We start from the raw sequence: 24,630 nt of genomic DNA, 5'->3' as shown, positions 1-24,630 counted from the left end.
AAATGCTAAACTGAGCCTTTGGGTTAGGGTATTATGGAAACATGCAGGTATGGTTAAAGGATTGTCTTCGTAACTTCAGGTACTTGCCACCTAATCAGTTGAATCCATAAATTGAGACATTGTGCTGGGGCCAGCAGCTTACGGCCATACCACCCTGAGCACGCCCGACCTCGTCTGATCTCGGAAGCTAAGCAGGGCTGGGCTTGGTTAGTACTTGGATGGGAGACTGCCTGGGAATACCTGGTGCTGTAAGCCTTTCATTTTCATGTCATTGAACCGCTTTTGATCCAGAGAAGGGGTGTATTAAAAGACCAAAAGCAGCTGCCCATTAATGAGGGCACATTAACGACATTGCTTTTGGCTGTTTTCCAATGTCTTGTGCTGCTAGCTGATGCCACCTACACCACACCAGGGCCTGAGTGACCGGCTGGGGCCACTTACACCACATCAGGGCCTGTGGCTCTGGCTGAGGCCACTTACACCACACCAGGGCCTGTGGCTGCTGGCTGAGGCCACTTACACCACACCAGGGCCTGTGGCTCTGGCTGAGGCCACTTACACCACATCAGGGCCTGTGGCTGCTGGCTGAGGCCACTTACACCACACCAGGGCCTGTGGCTGCTGGCTGAGGCCACTTACACCACACCAGGGCCTGTGGCTGCTGGCTGAGGCCACCTACACCACACCAGGGCCTTAGTTGCTATTGAGGCCAATTACACCACACCAGGGTCTGTGGCTCTTGCTCAGGCCACTTACACCACACCAGGGCCTGTGGCTGCTGGCTGAGGCCACTTACACCACACCAGGGCCTGTGGCTGCTGGCTGAGGCCACCTACACCACACCAGGGCATTAGTTGCTATTGAGGCCAATTACACCACACCAGGGTCTGTGGCTCTTGCTCAGGCCACTTACACCACACCAGGGCCTGTGGCACTGGCTGAGGCCACTTACACCACACCAGGGCCTGTGGCTCTGGCTGAGGCCACTTACACCACACCAGGGCCTGTGGCTGCTGGCTGAGGCCACTTACACCACACCAGGGCCTGTGGCTGCTGGCTGAGGCCACTTACACCACACCAGTGCCTGTGGCTTCTGGCTGAGGCCACTTACACCACACCAGGGCCTGTGGCTCTTGCTCAGGCCACTCACATCACACCAGGCCCTGCGCTTCTGGCCGAGGCCATCTTCACCAAACCAGGCCCTGTGCTGCTAGCTGTGGCCATGTACAACACACCAGGCCCTGTGCTGGTTCCTGAGGCCATCTTCAACAATCCAGGGCCTGTGCTGTTAGATAAATGCTAAACTGAGCCTTTGGGTTAGGGTATTATGCAAACATGCAGGTATGGTTAAAGGATTGTCTTCGTAACTTCAGGTACTTGCCACCTAATCAGTTGAATCCATAAATTGAGACATTGTGCTGGGGCCAGCAGCTTACGGCCATACCACCCTGAGCACGCCCGACCTCGTCTGATCTCGGAAGCTAAGCAGGGCTGGGCTTGGTTAGTACTTGGATGGGAGACTACCTGGGAATACCTGGTGCTGTAAGCCTTTCATTTTCATGTCATTGAACCGCTTTTGATCCAGAGAAGGGGTGTATTAAAAGACCAAAAGCAGCTGCCCATTAATGAGGGCACATTAACGACATTGCTTTTGGCTGTTTTCCAATGTCTTGTGCTGCTAGCTGATGCCACCTACACCACACCAGGGCCTGAGTGACCGGCTGGGGCCACTTACACCACATCAGGGCCTGTGGCTGCTGGCTGAGGCCACTTACACCACACCAGGGCCTGTGGCTGCTGCCTGAGGCCACTTACACCACACCAGAGCATTAGTTGCTATTGAGACCAATTACACCACACCATGGTCTGTGGCTCTTGCTCAGGCCACTTACACCACACCAGGGCCTGTGGCACTGGCTGAGGCCACTTACACCACACCAGGGCCTGTGGCTGCTGGCTGAGGCCACCTACACCACACCAGGGCCTTAGTTGCTATTGAGGCCACTTACACCACACCAGGGCCTGTGGCAGTGGCTGAGGCCACTTACACCACACCAGGGCCTGTGGCTGCTGGCTGAGGCCACTTACACCACACCAGGGCATTAGTTGCTATATAGGTCACTTACACCACACCAGGGCCTGTGGCACTGGCTGAGGCCACTTACACCACACCAGGGCCTGTGGCTCTGGCTGAGGCCACTTACACCACACCAGGGCCTGTGGCTGCTGGCTGAGGCCACTTACACCACACCAGGGCCTGTGGCTGCTGGCTGAGGCCACTTACACCACACCAGGGCCTGTGGCTTCTGGCTGAGGCCACTTACACCACACCAGGGCCTGTGGCTCTTGCTCAGGCCACTCACATCACACCAGGCCCTGCGCTTCTGGCCGAGGCCATTTTCACCAAACCAGGCCCTGTGCTGCTAGCTGTGGCCATGTACAAGACACCAGGCCCTGTGCTGGTTCCTGAGGCCATCTTCAACAATCCAGGGCCTGTGCTGTTAGATAAATGCTAAACTGAGCCTTTGGGTTAGGGTATTATGCAAACATGCAGGTATGGTTAAAGGATTGTCTTCGTAACTTCAGGTACTTGCCACCTAAATAGTTGAATCCATAAATTGAGACATTGTGCTGGGGCCAGCAGCTTACGGCCATACCACCCTGAGCACGCCCGACCTCGTCTGATCTCGGAAGCTAAGCAGGGCTGGGCTTGGTTAGTACTTGGATGGGAGACTACCTGGGAATACCTGGTGCTGTAAGCCTTTCATTTTCATGTCATTGAACAGCTTTTGATCCAGAGAAGGGGTGTATTAAAAGACCAAAAGCAGCTGCCCATTAATGAGGGCACATTAACGACATTGCTTTTGGCTGTTTTCCAATGTCTTGTGCTGCTAGCTGATGCCACCTACACCACACCAGGGCCTGAGTGACCGGCTGGGGCCACTTACACCACATCAGGGCCTGTGGCTGCTGGCTGAGGCCACTTACACCACACCAGGGCCTGTGGCTGCTGGCTGAGGCCACTTACACCACACCAGGGCATTAGTTGCTATTGAGGCCAATTACACCACACCAGGGTCTGTGGCTCTTGCTCAGGCCACTTACACCACACCATGGCCTGTGGCACTGGCTGAGGCCACTTACACCACACCAGGGCCTGTGGCTGCTGGCTGAGGCCACTTACACCACACCAGGGCATGTGGCTGCTGGCTGAGGTCACTTACACCACACCAGTGCCTGTGGCTGCTGGCTGAGGGCACTTACACCACACCAGTGCCTGTGGCTTCTGGCTGAGGCCACTTACACCACACCAGGGCCTGTGGCTGCTGGCTGAGGTCACTTACACCACACCAGTGCCTGTGGCTGCTGGCTGAGGGCACTTACACCACACCAGTGCCTGTGGCTTCTGGCTGAGGCCACTTACACCACACCAGGGCCTGTGGCTCTTGCTCAGGCCACTTACACCACACCAGGGCCTGTGGCACTGGCTGAGGCCACTTACACCACACCAGGGCCTGTGGCTGCTGGCTGAGGCCACCTACACCACACCAGGGCATTAGTTGCTATTGAGGCCAATTACACCACACCAGGGTCTGTGACTCTTGCTCAGGCCACTTACACCACACCAGGGCCTGTGGCACTGGCTGAGGCCACTTACACCACACCAGGGCCTGTGGCTGCTGGCTGAGGCCACTTACACCACACCAGGGCCTTTGGCTGCTGGCTGAGGTCACTTACACCACACCAGGGCGTGTGGCTGCTGGCTGAGGGCACTTACACCACACCAGTGCCTGTGGCTTCTGGCTGAGGCCACTTACACCACACTAGGGCCTGTGGCAGCTGGCTCAGGCCACTTACACCACACCAGGGCCTGTGGCTGCTGGCTGAGGCCACTTACACCACACCAGGGCCTGTGGCTGCTGGCTGAGGCCACTTACACCACACCAGTGCCTGTGGCTGCTGGCTGAGGCCACTTACACCACACCAGGGCATTAGTTGCTATTGAGGCCCCTTACACCACACCAGGGCCTGTGGCACTGGCTGAGGCCACTTACACCACACCAGGGCCTGTGGCTGCTGGCTGAGGCCACCTACACCACACCAGGGCATTAGTTGCTATTGAGGCCAATTACACCACACCAGGGTCTGTGGCTCTTGCTCAGGCCACTTACACCACACCAGGGCCTGTGGCACTGGCTGAGGCCACTTACACCACACCATGGCCTGTGGCTCTGGCTGAGGCCACTTACACCACACCAGGGCCTGTGGCTGCTGGCTGAGGCCATTTACACCACACCAGGGCCTGTGGCTGCTGGCTGAGGCCACTTACACCACACCAGGGACTGTGGCTGCTGGCTGAGGCCACTTACACCACACCAGTGCCTGTGGCTTCTGGCTGAGGCCACTTACACCACACCAGGGCCTGTGGCTCTTGCTCAGGCCACTTACACCACACCAGGGCCTGTGGCTGCTGGCTGAGGCCACTTACACCACACCAGGGCATTAGTTGCTATTGAGGCCAATTACACCACACCAGGGTCTGTGACTCTTGCTCAGGCCACTTACACCACACCAGGGCCTGTGGCACTGGCTGAGGCCACTTACACCACACCAGGGCCTGTGGCTGCTGGCTGAGGCCACTTACACCACACCAGGGCCTGTGGCTGCTGGCTGAGGTCACTTACACCACACCAGTGCCTGTGGCTGCTGGCTGAGGGCACTTACACCACACCAGTGCCTGTGGCTTTTGGCTGAGGCCACTTACACCACACCAGGGCCTGTGGCTGCTGGCTGAGGTCACTTACACCACACCAGTGCCTGTGGCTTCTGGCTGAGGCCACTTACACCACACCAGGGCCTGTGGCTCTTGCTCAGGCCACTTACACCACACCAGGGCCTGTGGCTGCTGGCTGAGGCCACTTACACCACACCAGGGCCTGTGGCTGCTGGCTGAGGGCACTTACACCACACCAGTGCCTGTGGCTGCTGGCTGAGGCCACTTACACCACACCAGGGCATTAGTTGCTATTGAGGCCCCTTACACCACACCAGGGCCTGTGGCACTGGCTGAGGCCACTTACACCACACCAGGGCCTGTGGCTGCTGGCTGAGGCCACCTACACCACACCAGGGCATTAGTTGCTATTGAGGCCAATTACACCACACCAGGGTCTGTGACTCTTGCTCAGGCCACTTACACCACACCAGGGCCTGTGGCACTGGCTGAGGCCACTTACACCACACCAGGGCCTGTGGCTGCTGGCTGAGGCCACTTACACCACACCAGTGCCTGTGGCTGCTGGCTGAGGCCACTTACACCACACCAGGGCATTAGTTGCTATTGAGGCCCCTTACACCACACCAGGGCCTGTGGCACTGGCTGAGGCCACTTACACCACACCAGGGCCTGTGGCTGCTGGCTGAGGCCACCTACACCACACCAGGGCATTAGTTGCTATTGAGGCCAATTACACCACACCAGGGTCTGTGGCTCTTGCTCAGGCCACTTACACCACACCAGGGCCTGTGGCACTGGCTGAGGCCACTTACACCACACCATGGCCTGTGGCTCTGGCTGAGGCCACTTACACCACACCAGGGCCTGTGGCTGCTGGCTGAGGCCATTTACACCACACCAGGGCCTGTGGCTGCTGGCTGAGGCCACTTACACCACACCAGGGACTGTGGCTGCTGGCTGAGGCCACTTACACCACACCAGTGCCTGTGGCTTCTGGCTGAGGCCACTTACACCACACCAGGGCCTGTGGCTCTTGCTCAGGCCACTTACACCACACCAGGGCCTGTGGCTGCTGGCTGAGGCCACTTACACCACACCAGGGCATTAGTTGCTATTGAGGCCAATTACACCACACCAGGGTCTGTGACTCTTGCTCAGGCCACTTACACCACACCAGGGCCTGTGGCACTGGCTGAGGCCACTTACACCACACCAGGGCCTGTGGCTGCTGGCTGAGGCCACTTACACCACACCAGGGCCTGTGGCTGCTGGCTGAGGTCACTTACACCACACCAGTGCCTGTGGCTGCTGGCTGAGGGCACTTACACCACACCAGTGCCTGTGGCTTTTGGCTGAGGCCACTTACACCACACCAGGGCCTGTGGCTGCTGGCTGAGGTCACTTACACCACACCAGTGCCTGTGGCTTCTGGCTGAGGCCACTTACACCACACCAGGGCCTGTGGCTCTTGCTCAGGCCACTTACACCACACCAGGGCCTGTGGCTGCTGGCTGAGGCCACTTACACCACACCAGGGCCTGTGGCTGCTGGCTGAGGGCACTTACACCACACCAGTGCCTGTGGCTGCTGGCTGAGGCCACTTACACCACACCAGGGCATTAGTTGCTATTGAGGCCCCTTACACCACACCAGGGCCTGTGGCACTGGCTGAGGCCACTTACACCACACCAGGGCCTGTGGCTGCTGGCTGAGGCCACCTACACCACACCAGGGCATTAGTTGCTATTGAGGCCAATTACACCACACCAGGGTCTGTGACTCTTGCTCAGGCCACTTACACCACACCAGGGCCTGTGGCACTGGCTGAGGCCACTTACACCACACCAGGGCCTGTGGCTGCTGGCTGAGGCCACTTACACCACACCAGGGCCTGTGGCTGCTGGCTGAGGTCACTTACACCACACCAGGGCCTGTGGCTGCTGGCTGAGGGCACTTACACCACACCAGTGCCTGTGGCTTCTGGCTGAGGCCACTTACACCACACCAGGGCCTGTGGCAGCTGGCTCAGGCCACTTACACCACACCAGGGCCTGTGGCTGCTGGCTGAGGCCACTTACACCACACCAGGGCCTGTGGCTGCTGGCTGAGGTCACTTACACCACACCAGGGCCTGTGGCTGCTGGCTGAGGCCACTTACACCACACCAGGGACTGTGGCTGCTGGCTGAGGTCACTTACACCACACCAGGGCCTGTGGCTGCTGGCTGAGGCCACTTACACCACACCAGGGACTGTGGCTGCTGGCTGAGGCCACTTACACCACACCAGGGCCTGTGGCTGCTGGCTGAGGCCACTTACACCACACCAGGGACTGTGGCTTCTGGCTGAGGCCACTTACACCACACCAGGGCCTGTGGCTCTTGCTCAGGCCACTCACATCACACCAGGCCCTGCGCTTCTGGCCGAGGCCATCTTCACCAAACCAGGCCCTGTGCTGCTAGCTGTGGCCATGTACAACACACCAGGCCCTGTGCTGGTTCCTGAGGCCATCTTCAACAATCCAGGGCCTGTGCTGTTAGATAAATGCTAAACTGAGCCTTTGGGTTAGGGTATTATGCAAACATGCAGGTATGGTTAAAGGATTGTCTTCGTAACTTCAGGTACTTGCCACCTAATCAGTTGAATCCATAAATTGAGACATTGTGCTGGGGCCAGCAGCTTACGGCCATACCACCCTGAGCATGCCCGACCTCGTCTGATCTCGGAAGCTAAGCAGGGCTGGGCTTGGTTAGTATTTGGATGGGAGACTACCTGGGAATACCTGGTGCTGTAAGCCTTTCATTTTCATGTCATTGAACCGCTTTTGATCCAGAGAAGGGGTGTATTAAAAGACCAAAAGCAGCTGCCCATTAATGAGGGCACATTAACGACATTGCTTTTGGCTGTTTTCCAATGTATTGTGCTGCTAGCTGATGCCACCTACACCACACCAGGGCCTGAGTGACCGGCTGGGGCCACTTACACCACATCAGGGCCTGTGGCTGCTGGCTGAGGCCACTTACACCACACCAGGGCCTGTGGCTGCTGGCTGAGGCCACTTACACCACACCAGGGCATTAGTTGCTATTGAGGCCAATTACACCACACCAGGGTCTGTGGCTCTTGCTCAGGCCACTTACACCACATCAGGGCCTGTGGCACTGGCTGAGGCCACTTACACCACACCAGGGCCTGTGGCTGCTGGCTGAGGCCACCTACACCACACCAGGGCATTAGTTGCTATTGAGGCCAATTACACCACACCAGGGTCTGTGACTCTTGCTCAGGCCACTTACACCACACCAGGGCCTGTGGCTGCTGGCTGAGGCCACTTACACCACACCAGGGCCTGTGGCTGCTGGCTGAGGCCACTTACACCACACCAGGGCCTGTGGCTGCTGGCTGAGGTCACTTACACCACACCAGTGCCTGTGGCTGCTGGCTGAGGGCACTTACACCACACCAGTGCCTGTGGCTTCTGGCTGAGGCCACTTACACCACACCAGGGCCTGTGGCTGCTGGCTGAGGCCACTTACACCACACCAGGGCCTGTGGCTGCTGGCTGAGGTCACTTACACCACACCAGTGCCTGTGGCTGCTGGCTGAGGGCACTTACACCACACCAGTGCCTGTGGCTTCTGGCTGAGGCCACTTACACCACACCAGGGCCTGTGGCTCTTGCTCAGGCCACTTACACCACACCAGGGCCTGTGGCTTCTGGCTGAGGCCACTTACACCACACCAGGGCCTGTGGCTGCTGGCTGAGGGCACTTACACCACACCAGTGCCTGTGGCTGCTGGCTGAGGCCACTTACACCACACCAGGGCATTAGTTGCTATTGAGGCCCCTTACACCACACCAGGGCCTGTGGCTGCTGGCTGAGGCCACCTACACCACACCAGGGCATTAGTTGCTATTGAGGCCAATTACACCACACCAGGGTCTGTGACTCTTGCTCAGGCCACTTACACCACACCAGGGCCTGTGGCACTGGCTGAGGCCACTTACACCACACCAGGGCCTGTGGCTGCTGGCTGAGGCCACTTACACCACACCAGGGCCTGTGGCTGCTGGCTGAGGTCACTTACACCACACCAGGGCCTGTGGCTGCTGGCTGAGGCCACTTACACCACACCAGGGCCTTAGTTGCTATTGAGGCCCCTTACACCACACCAGGGCCTGTGGCACTGGCTGAGGCCACTTACACCACACCAGGGCCTGTGGCTGCTGGCTGAGGCCACTTACACCACACCAGGGCATTAGTTGCTATTGAGGCCAATTACACCACACCAGGGTCTGTGGCTCTTGCTCAGGCCACTTACACCACACCAGGGCCTGTGGCACTGGCTGAGGCCACTTACACCACACCAGGGCCTGTGGCTGCTGGCTGAGGCCACTTACACCACACCAGGGCCTGTGGCTGCTGGCTGAGGCCACTTACACCACACCAGGGCCTGTGGCTGCTGGCTGAGGCCACTTACACCACACCAGGGACTGTGGCTGCTGGCTGAGGCCACTTACACCACACCAGTGCCTGTGGCTTCTGGCTGAGGCCACTTACACCACACCAGGGCCTGTGGCTCTTGCTCAGGCCACTCACATCACACCAGGCCCTGCGCTTCTGGCCGAGGCCATCTTCACCAAACCAGGCCCTGTGCTGCTAGCTGTGGCCATGTACAACACACCAGGCCCTGTGCTGGTTCCTGAGGCCATCTTCAACAATCCAGGGCCTGTGCTGTTAGATAAATGCTAAACTGAGCCTTTGGGTTAGGGTATTATGCAAACATGCAGGTATGGTTAAAGGATTGTCTTCGTAACTTCAGGTACTTGCCACCTAATCAGTTGAATCCATAAATTGAGACATTGTGCTGGGGCCAGCAGCTTACGGCCATACCACCCTGAGCACGCCCGACCTCGTCTGATCTCGGAAGCTAAGCAGGGCTGGGCTTGGTTAGTACTTGGATGGGAGACTGCCTGGGAATACCTGGTGCTGTAAGCCTTTGTTTTTCATGTCATTGAACCGCTTTTGATCCAGAGAAGGGGTGTATTAAAAGACCAAAAGCAGCTGCCCATTAATGAGGGCACATTAACGACATTGCTTTTGGCTGTTTTCCAATGTCTTGTGCTGCTAGCTGATGCCACCTACACCACACCAGGGCCTGAGTGACCGGCTGGGGCCACTTACACCACATCAGGGCCTGTGGCTGCTGGCTGAGGCCACTTACACCACACCAGGGCCTGTGGCTGCTGGCTGAGGCCACTTACACCACACCAGGGCATTAGTTGCTATTGAGGCCAATTACACCACACCAGGGTCTGTGGCTCTTGCTCAGGCCACTTACACCACATCAGGGCCTGTGGCACTGGCTGAGGCCACTTACACCACACCAGGGCCTGTGGCTGCTGGCTGAGGCCACCTACACCACACCAGGGCATTAGTTGCTATTGAGGCCAATTACACCACACCAGGGTCTGTGACTCTTGCTCAGGCCACTTACACCACACTAGGGCCTGTGGCACTGGCTGACGCCACTTACACCACACCAGGGCCTGTGGCTGCTGGCTCAGGCCACTTACACCACACCAGGGCCTGTGGCTGCTGGCTGAGGCCACTTACACCACACCAGGGCCTGTGGCTGCTGGCTGAGGCCACTTACACCACACCAGTGCCTGTGGCTGCTGGCTGAGGCCACTTACACCACACCAGGGCCTGTGGCTGCTGGCTGAGGTCACTTACACCACACCAGGGCCTGTGGCTGCTGGCTGAGGGCACTTACACCACACCAGTGCCTGTGGCTTCTGGCTGAGGCCACTTACACCACACCAGGGCCTGTGGCAGCTGGCTCAGGCCACTTACACCACACCAGGGCCTGTGGCTGCTGGCTGAGGCCACTTACACCACACCAGGGCCTGTGGCTGCTGGCTGAGGCCACTTACACCACACCAGTGCCTGTGGCTGCTGGCTGAGGCCACTTACACCACACCAGGGCATTAGTTGCTATTGAGGCCCCTTACACCACACCAGGGCCTGTGGCACTGGCTGAGGCCACTTACACCACACCAGGGCCTGTGGCTGCTGGCTGAGGCCACCTACACCTCACCAGGGCATTAGTTGCTATTGAGGCCAATTACACCACACCAGGGTCTGTGGCTCTTGCTCAGGCCACTTACACCACACCAGGGCCTGTGGCACTGGCTGAGGCCACTTACACCACACCAGGGCCTGTGGCTCTGGCTGAGGCCACTTACACCACACCAGGGCCTGTGGCTGCTGGCTGAGGCCATTTACACCACACCAGGGCCTGTGGCTGCTGGCTGAGGCCACTTACACCACACCAGGGCCTGTGGCTGCTGGTTGAGGCCACTTACAGCACACCAGTGCCTGTGGCTTCTGGCTGAGGCCACTTACACCACACCAGGGCCTGTGGCTCTTGCTCAGGCCACTCACATCACACCAGGCCCTGCGCTTCTGGCCGAGGCCATCTTCACCAAACCAGGCCCTGTGCTGCTAGCTGTGGCCATGTACAACACACCAGGGCCTGTGCTGTTAGATAAATGCTAAACTGAGCCTTTGGGTTAGGGTATTATGCAAACATGCAGGTATGGTTAAAGGATTGTCTTCGTAACTTCAGGTACTTGCCACCTAATCAGTTGAATCCATAAATTGAGACATTGTGCTGGGGCCAGCAGCTTACGGCCATACCACCCTGAGCACGCCCGACCTCGTCTGATCTCGGAAGCTAAGCAGGGCTGGGCTTGGTTAGTACTTGGATGGGAGACTGCCTGGGAATACCTGGTGCTGTAAGCCTTTCATTTTCATGTCATTGAACCGCTTTTGATCCAGAGAAGGGGTGTATTAAAAGACCAAAAGCAGCTGCCCATTAATGAGGGCACATTAACGACATTGCTTTTGGCTGTTTTCCAATGTCTTGTGCTGCTAGCTGATGCCACCAACACCACACCAGGGCCTGAGTGACCGGCTGGGGCCACTTACACCACATCAGGGCCTGTGGCTGCTGGCTGAGGCCACTTACACCACACCAGGGCCTGTGGCTGCTGGCTGAGGCCACTTACACCACACCAGGGCCTGTGGCTGCTGGCTGAGGCCACCTACACCACACCAGGGCCTTAGTTGCTATTGAGGCCAATTACACCACACCAGGGTCTGTGGCTCTTGCTCAGGCCACTTACACCACACCAGGGCCTGTGGCTGCTGGCTGAGGCCACTTACACCACACCAGGGCATTAGTTGCTATTGAGGCCACTTACACCACACCAGGGCCAGTGGCTGCTGGCTGAGGCCACCTACACCACACCAGGGCATTAGTTGCTATTGAGGCCAATTACACCACACCAGGGTCTGTGGCTCTTGCTCAGGCCACTTACACCACACCAGGGCCTGTGGCACTGGCTGAGGCCACTTACACCACACCAGGGCCTGTGGCTCTGGCTGAGGCCACTTACACCACACCAGGGCCTGTGGCTGCTGGCTGAGGCCACTTACACCACACCAGGGCCTGTGGCTGCTGGCTGAGGCCACTTACACCACACCAGTGCCTGTGGCTTCTGGCTGAGGCCACTTACACCACACCAGGGCCTGTGGCTCTTGCTCAGGCCACTCACATCACACCAGGCCCTGCGCTTCTGGCCGAGGCCATCTTCACCAAACCAGGCCCTGTGCTGCTAGCTGTGGCCATGTACAACACACCAGGCCCTGTGCTGGTTCCTGAGGCCATCTTCAACAATCCAGGGCCTGTGCTGTTAGATAAATGCTAAACTGAGCCTTTGGGTTAGGGTATTATGCAAACATGCAGGTATGGTTAAAGGATTGTCTTCGTAACTTCAGGTACTTGCCACCTAATCAGTTGAATCCATAAATTGAGACATTGTGCTGGGGCCAGCAGCTTACGGCCATACCACCCTGAGCACGCCCGACCTCGTCTGATCTCGGAAGCTAAGCAGGGCTGGGCTTGGTTAGTACTTGGATGGGAGACTACCTGGGAATACCTGGTGCTGTAAGCCTTTCATTTTCATGTCATTGAACCGCTTTTGATCCAGAGAAGGGGTGTATTAAAAGACCAAAAGCAGCTGCCCATTAATGAGGGCACATTAACGACATTGCTTTTGGCTGTTTTCCAATGTCTTGTGCTGCTAGCTGATGCCACCTACACCACACCAGGGCCTGAGTGACCGGCTGGGGCCACTTACACCACATCAGGGCCTGTGGCTGCTGGCTGAGGCCACTTACACCACACCAGGGCCTGTGGCTGCTGGCTGAGGCCACTTACACCACACCAGAGCATTAGTTGCTATTGAGACCAATTACACCACACCAGGGTCTGTGGCTCTTGCTCAGGCCACTTACACCACACCAGGGCCTGTGGCACTGGCTGAGGCCACTTACACCACACCAGGGCCTGTGGCTGCTGGCTGAGGCCACCTACACCACACCAGGGCCTTAGTTGCTATTGAGGCCACTTACACCACACCAGGGCCTGTGGCAGTGGCTGAGGCCACTTACACCACACCAGGGCCTGTGGCTGCTGGCTGAGGCCACTTACACCACACCAGGGCATTAGTTGCTATTGAGGCCACTTACACCACACCAGGGCCTGTGGCTGCTGGCTGAGGCCACCTACACCACACCAGGGCATTAGTTGCTATTGAGGCCAATTACACCACACCATGGTCTGTGGCACTGGCTGAGGCCACTTACACCACACCAGGGCCTGTGGCACTGGCTGAGGCCACTTACACCACACCAGGGCCTGTGGCTGCTGGCTGAGGCCACTTACACCACACCAGGGCCTGTGGCTGCTGGCTGAGGCCACTTACACCACACCAGGGCCTGTGGCTGCTGGCTGAGGCCACTTACACCACACCAGTGCCTGTGGCTTCTGGCTGAGGCCACTTACACCACACCAGGGCCTTAGTTGCTATTGAGGCCAATTACACCACACCAGGGTCTGTGACTCTTGCTCAGGCCACTTACACCACACCAGGGCCTGTGGCACTGGCTGAGGCCACTTACACCACACCAGGGCCTGTGGCTGCTGGCTGAGGCCACTTACACCACACCAGGGCCTGTGGCTGCTGGCTGAGGCCAATTACACCACACCAGGGCCTGTGGCTCTTGCTCAGGCCACTCACATCACACCAGGCCCTGCGCTTCTGGCCGAGGCCATCTTCACCAAACCAGGCCCTGTGCTGCTAGCTGTGGCCATGTACAACACACCAGGCCCTGTGCTGGTTCCTGAGGCCATCTTCAACAATCCAGGGCCTGTGCTGTTAGATAAATGCTAAACTGAGCCTTTGGGTTAGGGTATTATGCAAACATGCAGATATGGTTAAAGGATTGTCTTCGTAACTTCAGGTACTTGCCACCTAATCAGTTGAATCCATAAATTGAGACATTGTGCTGGGGCCAGCAGCTTACGGCCATACCACCCTGAGCACGCCCGACCTCGTCTGATCTCGGAAGCTAAGCAGGGCTGGGCTTGGTTAGTACTTGGATGGGAGACTGCCTGGGAATACCTGGTGCTGTAAGCCTTTCATTTTCATGTCATTGAACCGCTTTTGATCCAGAGAAGGGGTGTATTAAAAGACCAAAAGCAGCTGCCCATTAATGAGGGCACATTAACGACATTGCTTTTGGCTGTTTTCCAATGTCTTGTGCTGCTAGCTGATGCCACCTACACCACACCAGGGCCTGAGTGACCGGCTGGGGCCACTTACACCACATCAGGGCCTGTGGCTGCTGGCTGAGGCCACTTACACCACACCAGGGCCTGTGGCTGCTGGCTGAGGCCACTTACACCACACCAGGGCATTAGTTGCTATTGAGGCCAATTACACCACACCAGGGTCTGTGGCTCTTGCTCAGGCCACTTACACCACACCAGGGCCTGTGGCACTGGCTGAGGCCACTTACACCACACCAGGGCCTGTGGCTGCTGGCTGAGGCCACCTACACCACACCAGGGCCTTAGTTGCTATTGAGGCCAATTACACCACACCAGGGTCTGTGGCTCTTGCTCAGGCCACTTACACCACACCAGGGCCTGTGGCTGCTGGCTGAGGCCACTTACACCACACCAGGGCATTAGTTGCTATTGAGGCCACTTACACCACACCAGGGCCTGTGGCTGCTGGCTGAGGCCACCTACACCACACCAGGGCATTAGTTGCTATTGAGGCCAATTACACCACACCAGGGTCTGTGGCTCTTGCTCAGGCCACTTACACCACACCAGGGCCTGTGGCACTGGCTGAGGCCACTTACACCACACCAGGGCCTGTGGCTCTGGCTGAGGCCACTTACACCACACCAGGGCCTGTGGCTGCTGGCTGAGGCCACTTACACCACACCAGGGCCTGTGGCTGCTGGCTGAGGGCACTTACACCACACCAGGGCCTGTGGCTGCTGGCTGAGGCCACTTACACCACACCAGGGCCTGTGGCTCTTGCTCAGGCCACTTACACCACACCAGGGCCTGTGGCTGCTGGCTGAGGGCACTTACACCACACCAGTGCCTGTGGCTGCTGGCTGAGGGCACTTACACCACACCAGTGCCTGTGGCTGCTGGCTGAGGCCACTTACACCACACCAGGGCATTAGTTGCTATTGAGGCCACTTACACCACACCAGGGCCTGTGGCTGCTGGCTGAGGCCACATACACAACACCAGGGCCTTAGTTGCTATTGAGGCCAATTACACCACACCAGGGCCTGTGGCACTGGCTGAGGCCACTTACACCACACCAGGGCCTGTGGCTGCTGGCTGAGGCCACTTACACCACACAAGGGCCTGTGGCTGCTGGATGAGGCCACCCACACCACACCAGGGCCTGTGGCTGCTGGCTGAGGCCACTTACACCACACCAGGGCCTGTGGCTCTTGCTCAGGCCACTCATATCACACCAGACCCTGTGCTTCTGGCCGAGGCCATCTTCACCAAACCTGGCCCTGTGCTGCTTGCTGTGGCCATGTACAACACACCAGGCCCTGTGCTGGTTCCTGAGGCCATCTTCAACAATCCAGGGCCTGTGCTGTTAGATAAATGCCAAACTGAGCCTTTGGGTTAGGGTATTATGCAAACATGCAGGTATGGTTATAGGATTGTCTTCGTAACTTCAGGTACTTGCCACCTAATCAGTTGAATCCATAAATTGAGACATTGTGCTGGGGCCAGCAGCTTACGGCCATACCACCCTGAGCACGCCCGACCTCGTCTGATCTCGGAAGCTAAGAAGGGCTGGGCTTGGTTAGTACTTGGATGGGAGACTTCCTTGGAATACCTGGTGCTGTAAGCCTTTGATTTTCATGTCATTGAACCGCTTTTGATCCAGAGAAGGGGTGTATTAAAAGACCAAAAGCAGCTGCCCATTAATGAGGGCACATTAACGACACTGCTTTTGGCTGTTTTCCAATGTCTTGTGCTGCTAGCTGATGCCACCTACACCACACCAGGGCCTGAGTGACCGGCTGGGGCCACTTACACCACATCAGGGCCTGTGGCTCTGGCTGAGGCCACTTACACCACACCAGGGCCTGTGGCTCTGGCTGAGGCCACTTACACCACATCAGGGCCTGTGGCTGCTGGATGAGGCGACTTACACCACACCAAGGGCCTGTGGCTGCTGGCTGAGGCCACCCACACCACACCAGGGCCTGTGGCTGCTGGCTGAGGCCACTTACACCACACCAGGGCCTGTGGCTCTTGCTCAGGCCACTCATATCACACCAGACCCTGTGGCTCTGGCTGAGGCCACTTACACCACACCAGGGCCTGTGGCTCTGGCTGAGGCCACTTACACCACATCAGGGCCTGTGGCTGCTGGATGAGGCGACTTACACCACACCAAGGGCCTGTGGCTGCTGGCTGAGGCCACCCACACCACACCAGGGCCTGTGGCTGCTGGCTGAGGCCACTTACACCACACCAAGGGCCTGTGGCTGCTGGCTGAGGCCACATACACAACACCACGGCCTTATTTGCTTCTGAGGCCACTTACACCACACCAGGGCCTGTGGCTGCTGGCTGAGGCCACTTACACCACACCAGGGCATTAGTTGCTATTGAGGCCAATTACACCACACCAGGGTCTGTGACTCTTGCTCAGGCCACTTACACCACACCAGGGCCTGTGGCACTGGCTGAGGCCACTTACACCACACCAGGGCCTGTGGCTGCTGGCTGAGGCCACTTACACCACACCAGGGCCTGTGGCTGCTGGCTGAGGTCACTTACACCACACCAGTGCCTGTGGCTGCTGGCTGAGGGCACTTACACCACACCAGTGCCTGTGGCTTTTGGCTGAGGCCACTTACACCACACCAGGGCCTGTGGCTGCTGGCTGAGGTCACTTACACCACACCAGTGCCTGTGGCTTCTGGCTGAGGCCACTTACACCACACCAGGGCCTGTGGCTCTTGCTCAGGCCACTCACATCACACCAGGCCCTGCGCTTCTGGCCGAGGCCATCTTCACCAAACCAGGCCCTGTGCTGCTAGCTGTGGCCATGTACAACACACCAGGCCCTGTGCTGGTTCCTGAGGCCATCTTCAACAATCCAGGGCCTGTGCTGTTAGATAAATGCTAAACTGAGCCTTTGGGTTAGGGTATTATGCAAACATGCAGGTATGGTTAAAGGATTGTCTTCGTAACTTCAGGTACTTGCCACCTAATCAGTTGAATCCATAAATTGAGACATTGTGCTGGGGCCAGCAGCTTACGGCCATACCACCCTGAGCACGCCCGACCTCGTCTGATCTCGGAAGCTAAGCAGGGCTGGGCTTGGTTAGTACTTGGATGGGAGACTACCTGGGAATACCTGGTGCTGTAAGCCTTTCATTTTCATGTCATTGAACCGCTTTTGATCCAGAGAAGGGGTGTATTAAAAGACCAAAAGCAGCTGCCCATTAATGAGGGCACATTAACGACATTGCTTTTGGCTGTTTTCCAATGTCTTGTGCTGCTAGCTGATGCCACCTACACCACACCAGGGCCTGAGTGACCGGCTGGGGCCACTTACACCACATCAGGGCCTGTGGCTGCTGGCTGAGGCCACTTACACCACACCAGGGCCTGTGGCTGCTGGCTGAGGCCACTTACACCACACCAGAGCATTAGTTGCTATTGAGACCAATTACACCACACCAGGGTCTGTGGCTCTTGCTCAGGCCACTTACACCACACCAGGGCCTGTGGCACTGGCTGAGGCCACTTACACCACACCAGGGCCTGTGGCTGCTGGCTGAGGCCACCTACACCACACCAGGGCCTTAGTTGCTATTGAGGCCACTTACACCACACCAGGGCCTGTGGCAGTGGCTGAGGCCACTTACACCACACCAGGGCCTGTGGCTGCTGGCTGAGGCCACTTACACCACACCAGGGCATTAGTTGCTATTGAGGCCACTTACACCACACCAGGGCCTGTGGCTGCTGGCTGAGGCCACCTACACCACACCAGGGCATTAGTTGCTATTGAGGCCAATTACACCACACCATGGTCTGTGGCACTGGCTGAGGCCACTTACACCACACCAGGGCCTGTGGCACTGGCTGAGGCCACTTACACCACACCAGGGCCTGTGGCTTCTGGCTGAGGCCACTTACACCACACCAGGGCCTGTGGCTGCTGGCTGAGGCCACTTACACCACACCAGGGCCTGTGGCTGCTGGCTGAGGCCACTTACACCACACCAGTGCCTGTGGCTTCTGGCTGAGGCCACTTACACCACACCAGGGCCTTAGTTGCTATTGAGGCCAATTACACCACACCAGGGTCTGTGACTCTTGCTCAGGCCACTTACACCACACCAGGGCCTGTGGCACTGGCTGAGGCCACTTACACCACACCAGGGCCTGTGGCTGCTGGCTGAGGCCACTTACACCACACCAGGGCCTGTGGCTGCTGGCTGAGGCCAATTACACCACACCAGGGCCTGTGGCTCTTGCTCAGGCCACTCACATCACACCAGGCCCTGCGCTTCTGGCCGAGGCCATCTTCACCAAACCAGGCCCTGTGCTGCTAGCTGTGGCCATGTACAACACACCAGGCCCTGTGCTGGTTCCTGAGGCCATCTTCAACAATCCAGGGCCTGTGCTGTTAGATAAATGCTAAACTGAGCCTTTGGGTTAGGGTATTATGCAAACATGCAGATATGGTTAAAGGATTGTCTTCGTAACTTCAGGTACTTGCCACCTAATCAGTTGAATCCATAAATTGAGACATTGTGCTGGGGCCAGCAGCTTACGGCCATACCACCCTGAGCACGCCCGACCTCGTCTGATCTCGGAAGCTAAGCAGGGCTGGGCTTGGTTAGTACTTGGATGGGAGACTGCCTGGGAATACCTGGTGCTGTAAGCCTTTCATTTTCATGTCATTGAACCGCTTTTGATCCAGAGAAGGGGTGTATTAAAAGACCAAAAGCAGCTGCCCATTAATGAGGGCACATTAACGACATTGCTTTTGGCTGTTTTCCAATGTCTTGTGCTGCTAGCTGATGCCACCTACACCACACCAGGGCCTGAGTGACCGGCTGGGGCCACTTACACCACATCAGGGCCTGTGGCTGCTGGCTGAGGCCACTTACACCACACCAGGGCCTGTGGCTGCTGGCTGAGGCCACTTACACCACACCAGGGCATTAGTTGCTATTGAGGCCAATTACACCACACCAGGGTCTGTGGCTCTTGCTCAGGCCACTTACACCACACCAGGGCCTGTGGCACTGGCTGAGGCCACTTACACCACACCAGGGCCTGTGGCTGCTGGCTGAGGCCACCTACACCACACCAGGGCCTTAGTTGCTATTGAGGCCAATTACACCACACCAGGGTCTGTGGCTCTTGCTCAGGCCACTTACACCACACCAGGGCCTGTGGCTGCTGGCTGAGGCCACTTACACCACACCAGGGCATTAGTTGCTATTGAGGCCACTTACACCACACCAGGGCCTGTGGCTGCTGGCTGAGGCCACCTACACCACACCAGGGCATTAGTTGCTATTGAGGCCAATTACACCACACCAGGGTCTGTGGCTCTTGCTCAGGCCACTTACACCACACCAGGGCCTGTGGCACTGGCTGAGGCCACTTACACCACACCAGGGCCTGTGGCTCTGGCTGAGGCCACTTACACCACACCAGGGCCTGTGGCTGCTGGCTGAGGCCACTTACACCACACCAGGGCCTGTGGCTGCTGGCTGAGGGCACTTACACCACACCAGGGCCTGTGGCTGCTGGCTGAGGCCACTTACACCACACCAGGGCCTGTGGCTCTTGCTCAGGCCACTTACACCACACCAGGGCCTGTGGCTGCTGGCTGAGGGCACTTACACCACACCAGTGCCTGTGGCTGCTGGCTGAGGGCACTTACACCACACCAGTGCCTGTGGCTGCTGGCTGAGGCCACTTACACCACACCAGGGCATTAGTTGCTATTGAGGCCACTTACACCACACCAGGGCCTGTGGCTGCTGGCTGAGGCCACATACACAACACCAGGGCCTTAGTTGCTATTGAGGCCAATTACACCACACCAGGGCCTGTGGCACTGGCTGAGGCCACTTACACCACACCAGGGCCTGTGGCTGCTGGCTGAGGCCACTTACACCACACAAGGGCCTGTGGCTGCTGGATGAGGCCACCCACACCACACCAGGGCCTGTGGCTGCTGGCTGAGGCCACTTACACCACACCAGGGCCTGTGGCTCTTGCTCAGGCCACTCATATCACACCAGACCCTGTGCTTCTGGCCGAGGCCATCTTCACCAAACCTGGCCCTGTGCTGCTTGCTGTGGCCATGTACAACACACCAGGCCCTGTGCTGGTTCCTGAGGCCATCTTCAACAATCCAGGGCCTGTGCTGTTAGATAAATGCCAAACTGAGCCTTTGGGTTAGGGTATTATGCAAACATGCAGGTATGGTTATAGGATTGTCTTCGTAACTTCAGGTACTTGCCACCTAATCAGTTGAATCCATAAATTGAGACATTGTGCTGGGGCCAGCAGCTTACGGCCATACCACCCTGAGCACGCCCGACCTCGTCTGATCTCGGAAGCTAAGAAGGGCTGGGCTTGGTTAGTACTTGGATGGGAGACTTCCTTGGAATACCTGGTGCTGTAAGCCTTTGATTTTCATGTCATTGAACCGCTTTTGATCCAGAGAAGGGGTGTATTAAAAGACCAAAAGCAGCTGCCCATTAATGAGGGCACATTAACGACACTGCTTTTGGCTGTTTTCCAATGTCTTGTGCTGCTAGCTGATGCCACCTACACCACACCAGGGCCTGAGTGACCGGCTGGGGCCACTTACACCACATCAGGGCCTGTGGCTCTGGCTGAGGCCACTTACACCACACCAGGGCCTGTGGCTCTGGCTGAGGCCACTTACACCACATCAGGGCCTGTGGCTGCTGGATGAGGCGACTTACACCACACCAAGGGCCTGTGGCTGCTGGCTGAGGCCACCCACACCACACCAGGGCCTGTGGCTGCTGGCTGAGGCCACTTACACCACACCAGGGCCTGTGGCTCTTGCTCAGGCCACTCATATCACACCAGACCCTGTGGCTCTGGCTGAGGCCACTTACACCACACCAGGGCCTGTGGCTCTGGCTGAGGCCACTTACACCACATCAGGGCCTGTGGCTGCTGGATGAGGCGACTTACACCACACCAAGGGCCTGTGGCTGCTGGCTGAGGCCACCCACACCACACCAGGGCCTGTGGCTGCTGGCTGAGGCCACTTACACCACACCAAGGGCCTGTGGCTGCTGGCTGAGGCCACATACACAACACCACGGCCTTATTTGCTTCTGAGGCCACTTACACCACACCAGGGCCTGTGGCTGCTGGCTGAGGCCACTTACACCACACCAGGGCATTAGTTGCTATTGAGGCCAATTACACCACACCAGGGTCTGTGACTCTTGCTCAGGCCACTTACACCACACCAGGGCCTGTGGCACTGGCTGAGGCCACTTACACCACACCAGGGCCTGTGGCTGCTGGCTGAGGCCACTTACACCACACCAGGGCCTGTGGCTGCTGGCTGAGGTCACTTACACCACACCAGTGCCTGTGGCTGCTGGCTGAGGGCACTTACACCACACCAGTGCCTGTGGCTTTTGGCTGAGGCCACTTACACCACACCAGGGCCTGTGGCTGCTGGCTGAGGTCACTTACACCACACCAGTGCCTGTGGCTTCTGGCTGAGGCCACTTACACCACACCAGGGCCTGTGGCTCTTGCTCAGGCCACTTACACCACACCAGGGCCTGTGGCTGCTGGCTGAGGCCACTTACACCACACCAGGGCCTGTGGCTGCTGGCTGAGGGCACTTACACCACACCAGTGCCTGTGGCTGCTGGCTGAGGCCACTTACACCACACCAGGGCCTGTGGCTCTTGCTCAGGCCACTTACACCACACCAGGGCCTGTGGCTGCTGGCTGAGGGCACTTACACCACACCAGTGCCTGTGGCTGCTGGCTGAGGGCACTTACACCACACCAGTGCCTGTGGCTGCTGGCTGAGGCCACTTACACCACACCAGGGCATTAGTTGCTATTGAGGCCACTTACACCACACCAGGGCCTGTGGCTGCTGGCTGAGGCCACATACACAACACCAGGGCCTTAGTTGCTATTGAGGCCAATTACACCACACCAGGGCCTGTGGCACTGGCTGAGGCCACTTACACCACACCAGGGCCTGTGGCTGCTGGCTGAGGCCACTTACACCACACAAGGGCCTGTGGCTGCTGGATGAGGCCACCCACACCACACCAGGGCCTGTGGCTGCTGGCTGAGGCCACTTACACCACACCAGGGCCTGTGGCTCTTGCTCAGGCCACTCATATCACACCAGACCCTGTGCTTCTGGCCGAGGCCATCTTCACCAAACCTGGCCCTGTGCTGCTTGCTGTGGCCATGTACAACACACCAGGCCCTGTGCTGGTTCCTGAGGCCATCTTCAACAATCCAGGGCCTGTGCTGTTAGATAAATGCCAAACTGAGCCTTTGGGTTAGGGTATTATGCAAACATGCAGGTATGGTTATAGGATTGTCTTCGTAACTTCAGGTACTTGCCACCTAATCAGTTGAATCCATAAATTGAGACATTGTGCTGGGGCCAGCAGCTTACGGCCATACCACCCTGAGCACGCCCGACCTCGTCTGATCTCGGAAGCTAAGAAGGGCTGGGCTTGGTTAGTACTTGGATGGGAGACTTCCTTGGAATACCTGGTGCTGTAAGCCTTTGATTTTCATGTCATTGAACCGCTTTTGATCCAGAGAAGGGGTGTATTAAAAGACCAAAAGCAGCTGCCCATTAATGAGGGCACATTAACGACACTGCTTTTGGCTGTTTTCCAATGTCTTGTGCTGCTAGCTGATGCCACCTACACCACACCAGGGCCTGAGTGACCGGCTGGGGCCACTTACACCACATCAGGGCCTGTGGCTCTGGCTGAGGCCACTTACACCACACCAGGGCCTGTGGCTCTGGCTGAGGCCACTTACACCACATCAGGGCCTGTGGCTGCTGGATGAGGCGACTTACACCACACCAAGGGCCTGTGGCTGCTGGCTGAGGCCACCCACACCACACCAGGGCCTGTGGCTGCTGGCTGAGGCCACTTACACCACACCAGGGCCTGTGGCTCTTGCTCAGGCCACTCATATCACACCAGACCCTGTGGCTCTGGCTGAGGCCACTTACACCACACCAGGGCCTGTGGCTCTGGCTGAGGCCACTTACACCACATCAGGGCCTGTGGCTGCTGGATGAGGCGACTTACACCACACCAAGGGCCTGTGGCTGCTGGCTGAGGCCACCCACACCACACCAGGGCCTGTGGCTGCTGGCTGAGGCCACTTACACCACACCAAGGGCCTGTGGCTGCTGGCTGAGGCCACATACACAACACCACGGCCTTATTTGCTTCTGAGGCCACTTACACCACACCAGGGCCTGTGGCTGCTGGCTGAGGCCACATACACCACACCAGGGCCTTAGTTGCTATTGAGGCCAATTACACCACACCAGGGCCTGTTGCTCTTGCTCAGGCCACTTACACCACACCAGGGCCTGTGGCTCTTGCTCAGGCCACTTACTCCACACCAGGGCCTGTGGCTCTTGCTCAGGCCACTCATATCACACCAGACCCTGTGGCTCTGGCTGAGGCCACTTACACCACACCAGGGCCTGTGGCTGCTGGCTGAGGCCACCTACACCACACCAGGGCATTAGTTGCTATTGAGGCCAATTACACCACACCAGGGCCTGTGGCACTGGCTGAGGCCACTTACACCACACCAGGGCCTGTGGCACTGGCTGAGGCCACTTACACCACACCAGGGCCTGTGGCTGCTGGCTGAGGCCACTTACACCACACCAGGGCCTGTGGCTGCTGGCTGAGGCCACTTACACCACACCAGTGCCTGTGGCTTCTGGCTGAGGCCACTTACACCACACCAGGGCCTTAGTTGCTATTGAGGCCAATTACACCACACCAGGGTCTGTGACTCTTGCTCAGGCCACTTACACCACACCAGGGCCTGTGGCACTGGCTGAGGCCACTTACACCACACCAGGGCCTGTGGCTGCTGGCTGAGGCCACTTACACCACACCAGGGCCTGTGGCTGCTGGCTGAGGCCAATTACACCACACCAGGGCCTGTGGCTCTTGCTCAGGCCACTCACATCACACCAGGCCCTGCGCTTCTGGCCGAGGCCATCTTCACCAAACCAGGCCCTGTGCTGCTAGCTGTGGCCATGTACAACACACCAGGCCCTGTGCTGGTTCCTGAGGCCATCTTCAACAATCCAGGGCCTGTGCTGTTAGATAAATGCTAAACTGAGCCTTTGGGTTAGGGTAT

The 24,630-nt window shown here is 58.0% G+C and overlaps 13 non-coding genes across 13 annotated transcripts; all 13 read left to right on the top strand.

The window, feature by feature from the left end:
- The first annotated feature begins 136 nt into the window (after positions 1–136).
- Positions 137–255, top strand: LOC145426395 (5S ribosomal RNA). Its single transcript, XR_013907105.1, has one exon. It is a non-coding gene; the product is annotated as a 5S ribosomal RNA (ribosomal RNA).
- Positions 256–1,430: 1,175 nt separating this feature from the next.
- On the top strand, positions 1,431–1,549 carry LOC145427610 (5S ribosomal RNA). The gene has a single exon (XR_013908151.1). It is a non-coding gene; the product is annotated as a 5S ribosomal RNA (ribosomal RNA).
- A 1,094-nt stretch (positions 1,550–2,643) lies between these two features.
- LOC145427609 (5S ribosomal RNA) lies at positions 2,644–2,762 on the top strand. The gene has a single exon (XR_013908150.1). It is a non-coding gene; the product is annotated as a 5S ribosomal RNA (ribosomal RNA).
- Positions 2,763–7,415: 4,653 nt separating this feature from the next.
- Positions 7,416–7,534, top strand: LOC145427115 (5S ribosomal RNA). Its single transcript, XR_013907839.1, has one exon. It is a non-coding gene; the product is annotated as a 5S ribosomal RNA (ribosomal RNA).
- Positions 7,535–9,618: 2,084 nt separating this feature from the next.
- On the top strand, positions 9,619–9,737 carry LOC145426394 (5S ribosomal RNA). Its single transcript, XR_013907104.1, has one exon. It is a non-coding gene; the product is annotated as a 5S ribosomal RNA (ribosomal RNA).
- Positions 9,738–11,427: 1,690 nt separating this feature from the next.
- On the top strand, positions 11,428–11,546 carry LOC145426393 (5S ribosomal RNA). The gene has a single exon (XR_013907103.1). It is a non-coding gene; the product is annotated as a 5S ribosomal RNA (ribosomal RNA).
- A 1,095-nt stretch (positions 11,547–12,641) lies between these two features.
- LOC145427608 (5S ribosomal RNA) lies at positions 12,642–12,760 on the top strand. Its single transcript, XR_013908149.1, has one exon. It is a non-coding gene; the product is annotated as a 5S ribosomal RNA (ribosomal RNA).
- A 1,408-nt stretch (positions 12,761–14,168) lies between these two features.
- LOC145426392 (5S ribosomal RNA) lies at positions 14,169–14,287 on the top strand. Its single transcript, XR_013907102.1, has one exon. It is a non-coding gene; the product is annotated as a 5S ribosomal RNA (ribosomal RNA).
- A 1,645-nt stretch (positions 14,288–15,932) lies between these two features.
- On the top strand, positions 15,933–16,051 carry LOC145427185 (5S ribosomal RNA). The gene has a single exon (XR_013907915.1). It is a non-coding gene; the product is annotated as a 5S ribosomal RNA (ribosomal RNA).
- Positions 16,052–17,468: 1,417 nt separating this feature from the next.
- Positions 17,469–17,587, top strand: LOC145427607 (5S ribosomal RNA). The gene has a single exon (XR_013908148.1). It is a non-coding gene; the product is annotated as a 5S ribosomal RNA (ribosomal RNA).
- A 1,408-nt stretch (positions 17,588–18,995) lies between these two features.
- On the top strand, positions 18,996–19,114 carry LOC145426391 (5S ribosomal RNA). The gene has a single exon (XR_013907101.1). It is a non-coding gene; the product is annotated as a 5S ribosomal RNA (ribosomal RNA).
- A 1,645-nt stretch (positions 19,115–20,759) lies between these two features.
- On the top strand, positions 20,760–20,878 carry LOC145427184 (5S ribosomal RNA). The gene has a single exon (XR_013907914.1). It is a non-coding gene; the product is annotated as a 5S ribosomal RNA (ribosomal RNA).
- A 2,010-nt stretch (positions 20,879–22,888) lies between these two features.
- LOC145427183 (5S ribosomal RNA) lies at positions 22,889–23,007 on the top strand. The gene has a single exon (XR_013907913.1). It is a non-coding gene; the product is annotated as a 5S ribosomal RNA (ribosomal RNA).
- Positions 23,008–24,630: the final 1,623 nt, after the last annotated feature.

Source organism: Astatotilapia calliptera, chromosome 3 (genome assembly GCF_964374335.1).
Source record: "Astatotilapia calliptera chromosome 3, fAstCal68.1, whole genome shotgun sequence".
Lineage (NCBI taxonomy): Eukaryota > Metazoa > Chordata > Actinopteri > Cichliformes > Cichlidae > Astatotilapia > Astatotilapia calliptera.
The sequence above is the reverse complement of the archived record's forward strand: the minus strand, read 5'-3'. Positions and strand labels throughout refer to the sequence as shown.